At 42.9% G+C, this 9233-nt stretch overlaps 1 protein-coding gene across 2 annotated transcripts in view; it reads right to left on the reverse strand.

Annotated features, from left to right (window-relative positions):
- LIFR (LIF receptor subunit alpha) overlaps window positions 1-4946 on the reverse strand; it is a 70591-nt gene extending 65645 nt beyond the window's left edge. The window contains exon 1 of one of the 2 annotated variants that reach the window (XM_032471215.1): window positions 4875-4946. The gene's annotated coding sequence lies outside the window, so the exon portion shown is untranslated. Of the gene's footprint in view, window positions 1-4246; window positions 4576-4874 lie in introns of those variants that run through there. The other variant, XM_032471209.1, reaches the window with a different exon arrangement.
- Window positions 4947-9233: the final 4287 nt, after the last annotated feature.

Here is a 9233-nt window from a genome sequence, read left to right on the forward strand (position 1 = left end):
TGTTGGAAGATAAAATTACCTTTTGTGGGAACAACTTATTGGGTTCAGGTATTGACCAATTAGAACAGGAAATTAAAAAATCAAAAACTCTCATTCTGCAAGGTCACAAAACTCCTGATGTTGAACAGGGGCTCAAAAGGCACAGCTAAGAAAAAAAGACAACCGATTCAAATTAAGCATCTATAACAAGTGCTGGGCACAAAACGCATTTCCCAAGCTTTCAATTAATATAAAGGAACATATATTTAGAATGACCAACAGATTAGAAGCTGGGGAGAGGAAATACCACATTTCCTGATATTCCCTAAAATAGATCAGGCACACATTCCTCCTGTGAGAATAAAAGTACCTGCACAAAGCCCGTATCTTTTATGTCTTGCCATCTGCACCCCCCCCTTGCAAATTTAAACATTCACTGTACAAAAGAAGGCACCTCTAAAACTTTTACACTTAAGCAAGTGGCTAATTCACTGAAATCAAGATGAAACTTCTGACTAAATTACTCAGACGTCACTATGATGTTCTGTAGAATTAGGCATGTTTTTAAGGCTTAGTACTTTAATTTCAGGGAATGAAAATCAAGTGCAACTGATTTAGAGCAATAAATTTGAGAGGATCTGTTAATAGTAGAACAGATTTGGTAACATCAGGGCCAGAGCCAAGAGGAACACTCAAATAAAAGGCTCCCGAATCTAGGTATTTTGACCAAAATCAGGCAAGATTATTTCTGAAACTCTCTAATTATTCACTAATGCAATAAAATATTCACAGCGCATTCTGACCAAGACTGTTCCTGGAGCTGGGGGAGCAATCTTCATTGACAAGCAGATTGGAGCCTGCCCTCCTGGAGCTTCCAGCAGGTGGAACTCCACTATCCAGGGTCTCTTTTTCACTTCTGGAAAGACTCCTGGATGTATACAAATACCCAGGGCACCAATCCCAGCACCTGCTCTCTCCTGCCAGCCACTTTTTCCATTTCCCCATCATCATGAACTCCAACCACACAGGCAAGCCCTCTGTTCCTCTGACGTGTAAGACTCAGTCTCACCACAGGGCCTTTGCACTTGCTGCCCCTGTTGCCTGAGCCACCATTCCTCTAGCTCTCCAAAAACACACTCAACTCAAATCTCTCCACCTCAAAGAGGCTGCTAGGGCCAGTCTAAAACAGCAGCCCCAACCCTGCCCCTCTTTACCAGAGCAACCCTATTTTATTATTCCCCCAGCACCTATCACTCTCTGACAGTATCTCCTCTCCTGTCTCTCTGCTTTTGTCCACCTCCCTCACTAAGATGTGGACTCATTAAAGCTGAGGCTGTCTGTTTGGTGTACTGCTATATTCTCAGTCCACAGAAAGTTGCCTGGAATGTAACAGATGATCAGTAAGTATTTATTTACGAAAAGCAAATATAGGCAATATTAGCAGTATTATACCACAATGACAAGTACTCAATAATGAAGGAAAAAGAAAAGACCTTGAATGCTAAAAGGTTTGACTGGTCAGTTTAAAAAAGAAAAGATCATTATAGCTTCTTAAACTAGTCTTAAAAACACTCTCAAAAATAAGCATAATGGAAATATAAAGCTCAACACTGGCTAATTCTCAAGTTTTATAATGCATTTCCCTCAATTGCTAGCTAGCATTAGTCTTACTTCTATAATTTACTCTGTTTTAAAAGAACTCTACGAGACCTCAATTTTTAATTTAAAAAAAGGGCCAAGTATTTTCTAAAACCATATTCCCCTTAAGAGTAATAACCTTCTCATAAACTATACAATTTATAACTATATTACAGCAACATTAAAATATGAGACACCAGTGATGAGCTACAGAAGGCAGGGATATCAGTGCCTAATGGCAAATACGTTTTTATGAAACACTAACTGCCTTTATCTTCAACTTAATCAAAGGTACAAGATGTTTCTCACATACAGAATATTTAAACTCTTAATTTTTCTTATAGATTATTCTTAAAATTTTTTATCTGTTCTTTTACTTTTTTGTTGAAACAAAGAACTAATTTGTGAATCAAGGACTATGACCTTAGTAACTGGCCTTGAGGTCTCATGCTTCACCACGAAGACACCAAAGATCCTTATGGACTGCTTTGAAATTATACAAAGGAAATGGTGTATGTTGGTGAGAAGGGGCACTTATTTCCTGGAACATAAAGCAAAGAAGTAAGTTACTACTGCCTTTGGACCTTTGGGAATAATTGAAATCTACTTAGAAACCTCAAAAACGAATGTTTTATAGCAAAATATTAGAAAGAACCTACACATGCCTCAAGAAAGGAGAAGTTAAATAAATTATGGTTCGTCCTTAATGGAGTTCTCAGCAGCCGTTAGAGAATGAGACAGCTTTTAGGTACTGATACAGAGACTGCCAAGATTTAGGACTCTGCGGGGAGGGGGGGGGAGGGCGGGGAGCTAGTGCAGAACAGAGTATACAATGTGTCCTCGTTTGTGGAAAGACAAATAAAAAGAACACATACAAAATGTTTATCCTAGCATAGGCTTTATCAGGAAAGATAGACATAAGGAGCTAGTAACCCTGGGTCCTGGGAGAACAGGGTGCTGTGAGGCACTGGGGGGGGGGGGGGTGGCGCAAGAACGAGCAGGGAGAGGTATGCTCCCAGTCTACAGTTTTTTTTATATCTACTGAATCTTCTATAGTGTGCACAGTATGCACTGCCTGTCCCACAAATTAACATGATAAAATTTAACATTAGAACTTATACTATTGTCAACATTAAAGGATGTTTATTTATTCAAGGATGACCATCAAGAAGCAAAAGCTTTCAAAAGTCACAAAAGTTCATCCCCTTCGACAGCAACAGGGCAGTTCCAGATCCTTATTTCCCACAAAAGAATCCAAGTCTCCACTCATTAGAGAGGCGCGCTTGTGATCTTACCTATTACAAAGCAAATAAGTCCTAATTCAATACTTGGAAGGGAAATTCAAATCGAGCTTGTAACTAACTAATGAAGCCTCCAAATCAACACAGTCTCCCCTTGGCTATGAAACAGAAAGTCAAGGTAAGAAACAAGCAAGAGGACAGTGCTTTTAAAAACACATGCTATACCTAGGTTTCCTTTCCTCTGCCAAGGCTAAGACAAGGAACCCTCTGATATTAGTGAAATGTGATTTCAGGTCTGTGACAAAGTCATCATTTAAGGGAAGGGGCAAGCATCTTTTGCACTAAACAAACGCTCTGAGTTTTCTTTTTGAGAGGAGGGGAATGCTTTAAATTGAATTTAGGAATCATTTTTGGATCCCTGACTAAATGATTCTACTAAGTCACATTAATTTTACTCCAAGCAAAAAAAAACTTTTAAATTAAAGACAAATCCGAAACTGAAAACGAACAAATCAGAAAGCAAACTTTAAACTGAAACCTTTCTGTTGAAAACTACATCTTAAAAGAACGTATTACAAAGGGCAAAAAAATCATTTCCATACAAATGCCATTCAATAATAGTTCATACGTTATATCAATATTTGACTGCATTAAACACACCCATACAAAAAGGAACACAGAGATATCCAACTGCAAATAAAACACCTCATAAATTTTTGGTAGCCGAAGGTGGAGACCAGAATCACATTATTCAAGCTCAGACATAAATTCACAACATCTGAAGCGCAGTTTTCTGTCGGTCAGAACTCAGGATTCCAGCTTTGTCCTTTTAAACAACACATTAAAAGTGGCATCTTTTATCAAGCCTAACTTTGATCGCCAAGTCTTTTAACTCTAGATTTAAAATCAGTATAGCACCTTGACATACAAGCACATAGAAAGACAGGTAAATCAAATACACCATGAATACAGAAGGGCCAGAGAACTAGTTTAAAGAAGAGTTGAGGCACGGGGTCACGAAATCACTCGGTTGATTACACCTCGTAATGAAAATAAAAATTAAAGCACCTTCTTATCTCCCAGGTAGACTGGCCTGAGAACTTACTGCCCGACGTGGGGCAGAAGTTCGCGGCCGTGGAATCTGCGCCCTCTGGGAGCTGAAGGCGGCCCGAGGGGGCACCGACAGCGGCACGACCTGGCGCGCCCCACCCCCCGCCCCCCGTCCTTCCTCTGGGGCGCTCCCCGACCCCGGGACCCGAGCCGGCCGGAGCGCTGCCCCCCGCCCCTCGCCGGCTGCCGGGCGCTCGCGGCGACGCGCCCACGGGACCGGGCTCCAGGCTCCGCAGCGCCCACTGCCCGCGCCGCACCCACCCGCCCCCGCCACTCACGGGCCGCTCCCGCGCCGCTATGTGGCCATCCCCGGCCGTCAGCTCGGCCGCCTCGGCCGCCGCCCGGGGGCTGCCCGGAGTCCGCAGTCGCCCGGGCGCTGGAGGCGCGGACGAGGGGGGCCGGGCACAACCCGCCGCCTCCGCCGCCGCCGTCTCCCCTCCTCGGTCCCAGCGCTGGGCTGCTCCAGGCGACCACGGGCGAAGGGCGGCCCGCTGCCCTCCGCGAGCCTCGGGAGCCGCCGCCGCCAGAGCCGCGCGGAGGCAACAGTAACAGCCACGGCCACTGGCGAGACGCTCCAGCCGGGACTGCGGCGCGCGGGGGCGGTGCCTGCACGCCGCTCGGCGGGGGGCGCTGCGATCCCGGCCCCGCCCCCGGCCCCGCCCCGCCGCCCGCGCCCCGCGCGCCCCCGCCGGAAGCTGCCCGCGCGTCCCTGCGTTGCCCCCAAGCCCGGCCGCGCGCGTCCGGCGCTCGCCGCGGGGCCGCCCCGGGGAGTCGGAGAAGGGCGGGCGCGCGCAGGGCCCGAGCGCCGAGGGTGGTGCTTCTGCGGAGAGTCCTGTCGCCGGGCCAATCTCGGAAGGTCATGGAAGAGTCGGGGAGAGAAGCGGCCCAGCCGGTGCAAATACTCACGGAAGGCTGGCCTAGCGCGCGGCGGCCTTGCGCGACGGAGAGCGGCTCCTAAAACGCTTTCGATGCTCATTGCAAACACTGCATAGAGGAGAGGGCAACGTGGGGCCGTGTTTAAGCTTCCTCTGTAAATACAGAGGAAAACCAACCTTTGCGGTTGGATGGGGGATAAGGGGGGGGCGACTGCTTAGATTTTGAGTTACCTAAAATGCCCCCAGGGCTGAGGCGCTGCCACTCAGGCCTCCCTCCTGCCCTGTGCAGGGCTCCCTCAGCCCGAGAAGGCCCGAGGGGGCATTCTGAGAATATCCTGGAGCCATCTAATCTTGCCTTATTTGTACGGAGAAAAAACGGATCCCTTAATGGGGTGAGATTTTTCCTCCTAGCATTGTTCCCATTTCCGCAGTTTCACTTGGCCTCGATTTTATTCCAGAGTAATGCACCAAAAGAAATTAGCTGGAGAGCGTTTGATGGCGCAGAATCATGGTTTGAAGATGTTTACGCTCTATGCCGGACGCTTTTGATGATGTTCTCTTCGGCACAATTAATTTTGCAAAGTTCAGAAATGTGCCAGATGGAGCCCCTGGCACGCAGAGTCACAGAGCTCTGCAGACACACCTTCAATAGGAAGCCAGCTTGTTTGTTTCATTTGTGATTTATCTGATGCACCAGCACCAAGGCCAACGTGTTTTTTTAGAGACCTTTGGATGAAATTCCAAAGCAATTTCTAAACTGGCAAAACGAAGCTCATTTTCTGAAATAATACTTCCCTGCTGATAATGTAACTAAAATGGAGACAGAACACCAGCAAATGCATTGATTGAAAAGTAGGCTCCCTAGATGAATGCGTTTCACAGTAAGACAAGGTCCTCACTGGTGTTCTAATGGCCAATTTCATCCGTGTGCATCTCTTGAAAGTCAAGACTGAATCCTTCCTATTCCCTAAGACCACGTTTGCAAAACATGCTTCTATTGTGTGTACCAGAAGCTCTGTTTAGGATGTACAACATTGCTTTTTGTATTACCCCGGTTCTTGAGTCCTTGGTGGTTTGGGAAATTTATCATATTTTAAATGTTTTTAATGGAGGAGGGGGCTCAACAAAGGCAAGAGTGCCTAGGTTCCAAGACAATCATGATGCAACCCCTACCTTGGGTTGAAAAATTCCTTCCGTGGAAAAAAAAAAACTGTAGTTTTAAGCACATTGTGTAAAATTCTAACTTCTGTGACTTTGTTTTATATTTAATTTAAATCTACACAACACACCTGTAAAATAGGTATTGATGACACCTAGGGGTTGATCCAGATTTTATGAGGCCTGAAATTTATGCAAGTTGGGTGGTCCTCCCAAAGAAAAAAGACAAACAAAACAATACAGCACACCCAAGCTGCTCCGGCACCACCCAACACGAGGGAAAGTAACAAAGGGAAAATCCAAGAGGAAAGAGACCTCAGTCTCAGCTGATTGTGTTTAAAATATCTTACTTTTGCCAATTGTGCAAAAACACGACCACGTGAATGTATTGCTAGGGTTCCTGCCAGGGCCTTGGATGGGGGTCTGGAAAGATGCCTTGAAGCTTATGCTTTAATTAGCTTCTCAGAAAACTTGCCTCCGCTGTATACCCCCATTTCATAGGTTGGGAACCTTAGGAACTTGCCACAGCTTCTATGGAGCATCTCAGTGCCCGCACCATACCGAGGTCTGCTTTGAAGACTAGTGGTATAAGCACTTTTTATGAGAAATCATGGATTTTATATTTCTGTAACAAAGCAAGGGCTTTAAAACTACATTAGCAATATTCAGATTATGACCAGAAACTTGATTTGCAACCCTTGAGATGGTCCTGCTATCTGGGCTGACAGTGGTAAAATTTCCTTAACTAAAGTATGAAAGGTGAAATAACCACTGGATTCCTAAAGAAATTTCAACCCAATTTCAAGTGCCACAGATTGACACCATTTTTATTTCCCTTGTCATAGACTAGTTTATGTTGTAAATACTATGTTATATAATATTTACTTTTTTTTGCAAAAAACCCCACAGTGTTGCAAAATAAGTATCAGAACATGAATTTTTTTTTGTTTGATGTTTACCTTGTATAATATGAAGAGCCTGACACATAGCAGTTCTCATTCAATGTCAAATAAATAAAGAATGAAATGGAAGTGATTACATATTTAGAAGAAGGTAGGTTATATAATAAGCTAAAATTGAATGGGAATGAACCAGCAAAACCTTGAACTTAAACTACTTGCTGGATAAGTGGAATTGACTTCCTGGTTAATTATTTTATGCCCAAGATTTGTGCTCATCTTTCTGGCTTTTGGCTATTTTCCCTGCTATTCTGGTTTTTTCTTCCTTCATTCCTTCCTTCCTTCCTTCCTTCCTTCCTTCCTTCCTTCCTTCCATCCTTCCTTCCCTCCTTCCTTCCTTTCTTTCCTTTTCTTTTTCTTTATAAATAAGATTCATTTGACATGCTTAAATATTAAAAAAAAATCTTCAAGTGAAACAAAAATCATAATCACACCTGTAATGGAAGTTTTGGAAATGAAAGGCTTTGGTCTTTGAAAAGATCAATCACTTACAAAAGCAGCAAATGTGAGATGACGGGGTTTTGTTATTAAATTAGTCACATCTTGGCCCTTAAGTAGACTTCCTGGGATGTGTGATTTAACATGTGTAGTGTTTATCAGTCAGTGGGACAAGATATGGCTTTGTTCCTGGAAGAAATTTTGGAACCAAATAAAAATCTACAAATTAATTGTATCCAGTGAATAGTTGAAGTGAGTGAAACTGTTCTTCACTTTAAGCCTGACTTACAAACGTGGATTTATATTGGTTTATTTTAGAGCAGTTTTGGACAAGATACAAAACTTTAATTAGATCTCTGTAACAAGAAGATATATGAGAGTAATCACCTAATTTTCTCTAGATGTTATGTTCTTTACCCAAAGTGGTTTGGAATGTTATCTGAGGGGCATGAAAACTGCAATAAACACCATGAAAGATATTATCTGCCCCGGGATTCTGTTTAAAATATTCTCTTAGTTAGATAGATTTCAAGAGTGTCATATAAACTATTTTGATAAACTATTGTATCCCCAGCATGGCCCCAACAGGATTGTATTTTGCTTGTCTTTTGCTTATTTATACTGTGCCTTCTTCCAAAGAGGCTTGAGGTGGTTTACAATGAAAGACAAATATTAAAAAAAAAAAAAAAAAAAAAAGTAAAACAAAACAAAACAAAACAAAAAACTTCTGGCTGAGACAAACAATACCATTCAAGCATAAAACTTAGTTCCAGGCTGCCTCATAGCCAAGTGAAATAGGGGAAATGAGGGTTTTTATGACTCTCATTGTCCAGTGAGTCAAGGAATCATAGCGTAGAGTTTATTTAGGAGAAAGTCTTTCCTGGCTCAAGCTTGGAGAGGAATTTGTCGTAAGGGTCCTTATATGACGGATATTCAAAAGTCTAAATAAGAAGTATACAATAGGCAGGGCTAATGTATTTTTTCTGGTGCATAGCTTTGAAATCACTATTGTTGAAAGTAAGTAGTAAGTGCCTATAGTTACTTTTTTAAAAAAATTTTTTTATGTGGGGAAGTAATTAGGTTTATTCACTTATTTATTTATTTAAATGGCAGTACTGGGGATCGAACCCAGGACCTCATGCATGCTAGACAAACACCTACCACTGAGCTATACCCTCCCCTCTCTAGTTACTATTTTTGAAGGCAAATCAAGGACGTAATATCAAATCTTGGTATTCTCAGCTTCTTTCTTTATAAAAAGGACTTATTCAAAGTGCCTAACAGAGGGTAGCAGGGAGGACAAATGAGTTAATTTCTATAAAACCTCTTTCTGCTCCAAGTGTTGAATGTGCTATAGTTTTCCCCAAAGTGTGTACATACAGTTTTTCCTCCCCTCCTATAATCTCTTTTATTGTAACCCCTCTCAAATCCCTTTTGGTGTATGTGCCTGACACAAAGTAAGCAATAAATATTAGCTATAAATATTATCATTATTACCATTTCTACTATCGCTTCTGTCAAAGCATGCAGATGAGCCCGTGTGGGGGCTACATGTGGTGGTGAGGTGGCTGTGAAATCTTGTTACCCTTAGTAGGTAAAGCTTAGAGGACGGTGAGGAGTAAATGAATATTCCTTTTGTTGTTTGCTTATCATCTCCTGTCCTACGTGACTTCACTCAATTGTCTGATTTGAGGAGCACTGGGTAAGGATCCCTTCCCACAACAGGCTAACATCTATTTAACTCCCTGTGTCCTAAGACCTGTTACCTCAAGAATCTTGTTAAATTTCTTATACTTCTGAGAGGCTCAATGGCTCAAGCTGTTGAGGCCAAATCC

The sequence above is a fragment of the Camelus ferus genome, chromosome 3 (genome assembly GCF_009834535.1).
Source record: "Camelus ferus isolate YT-003-E chromosome 3, BCGSAC_Cfer_1.0, whole genome shotgun sequence".
NCBI lineage: Eukaryota > Metazoa > Chordata > Mammalia > Artiodactyla > Camelidae > Camelus > Camelus ferus.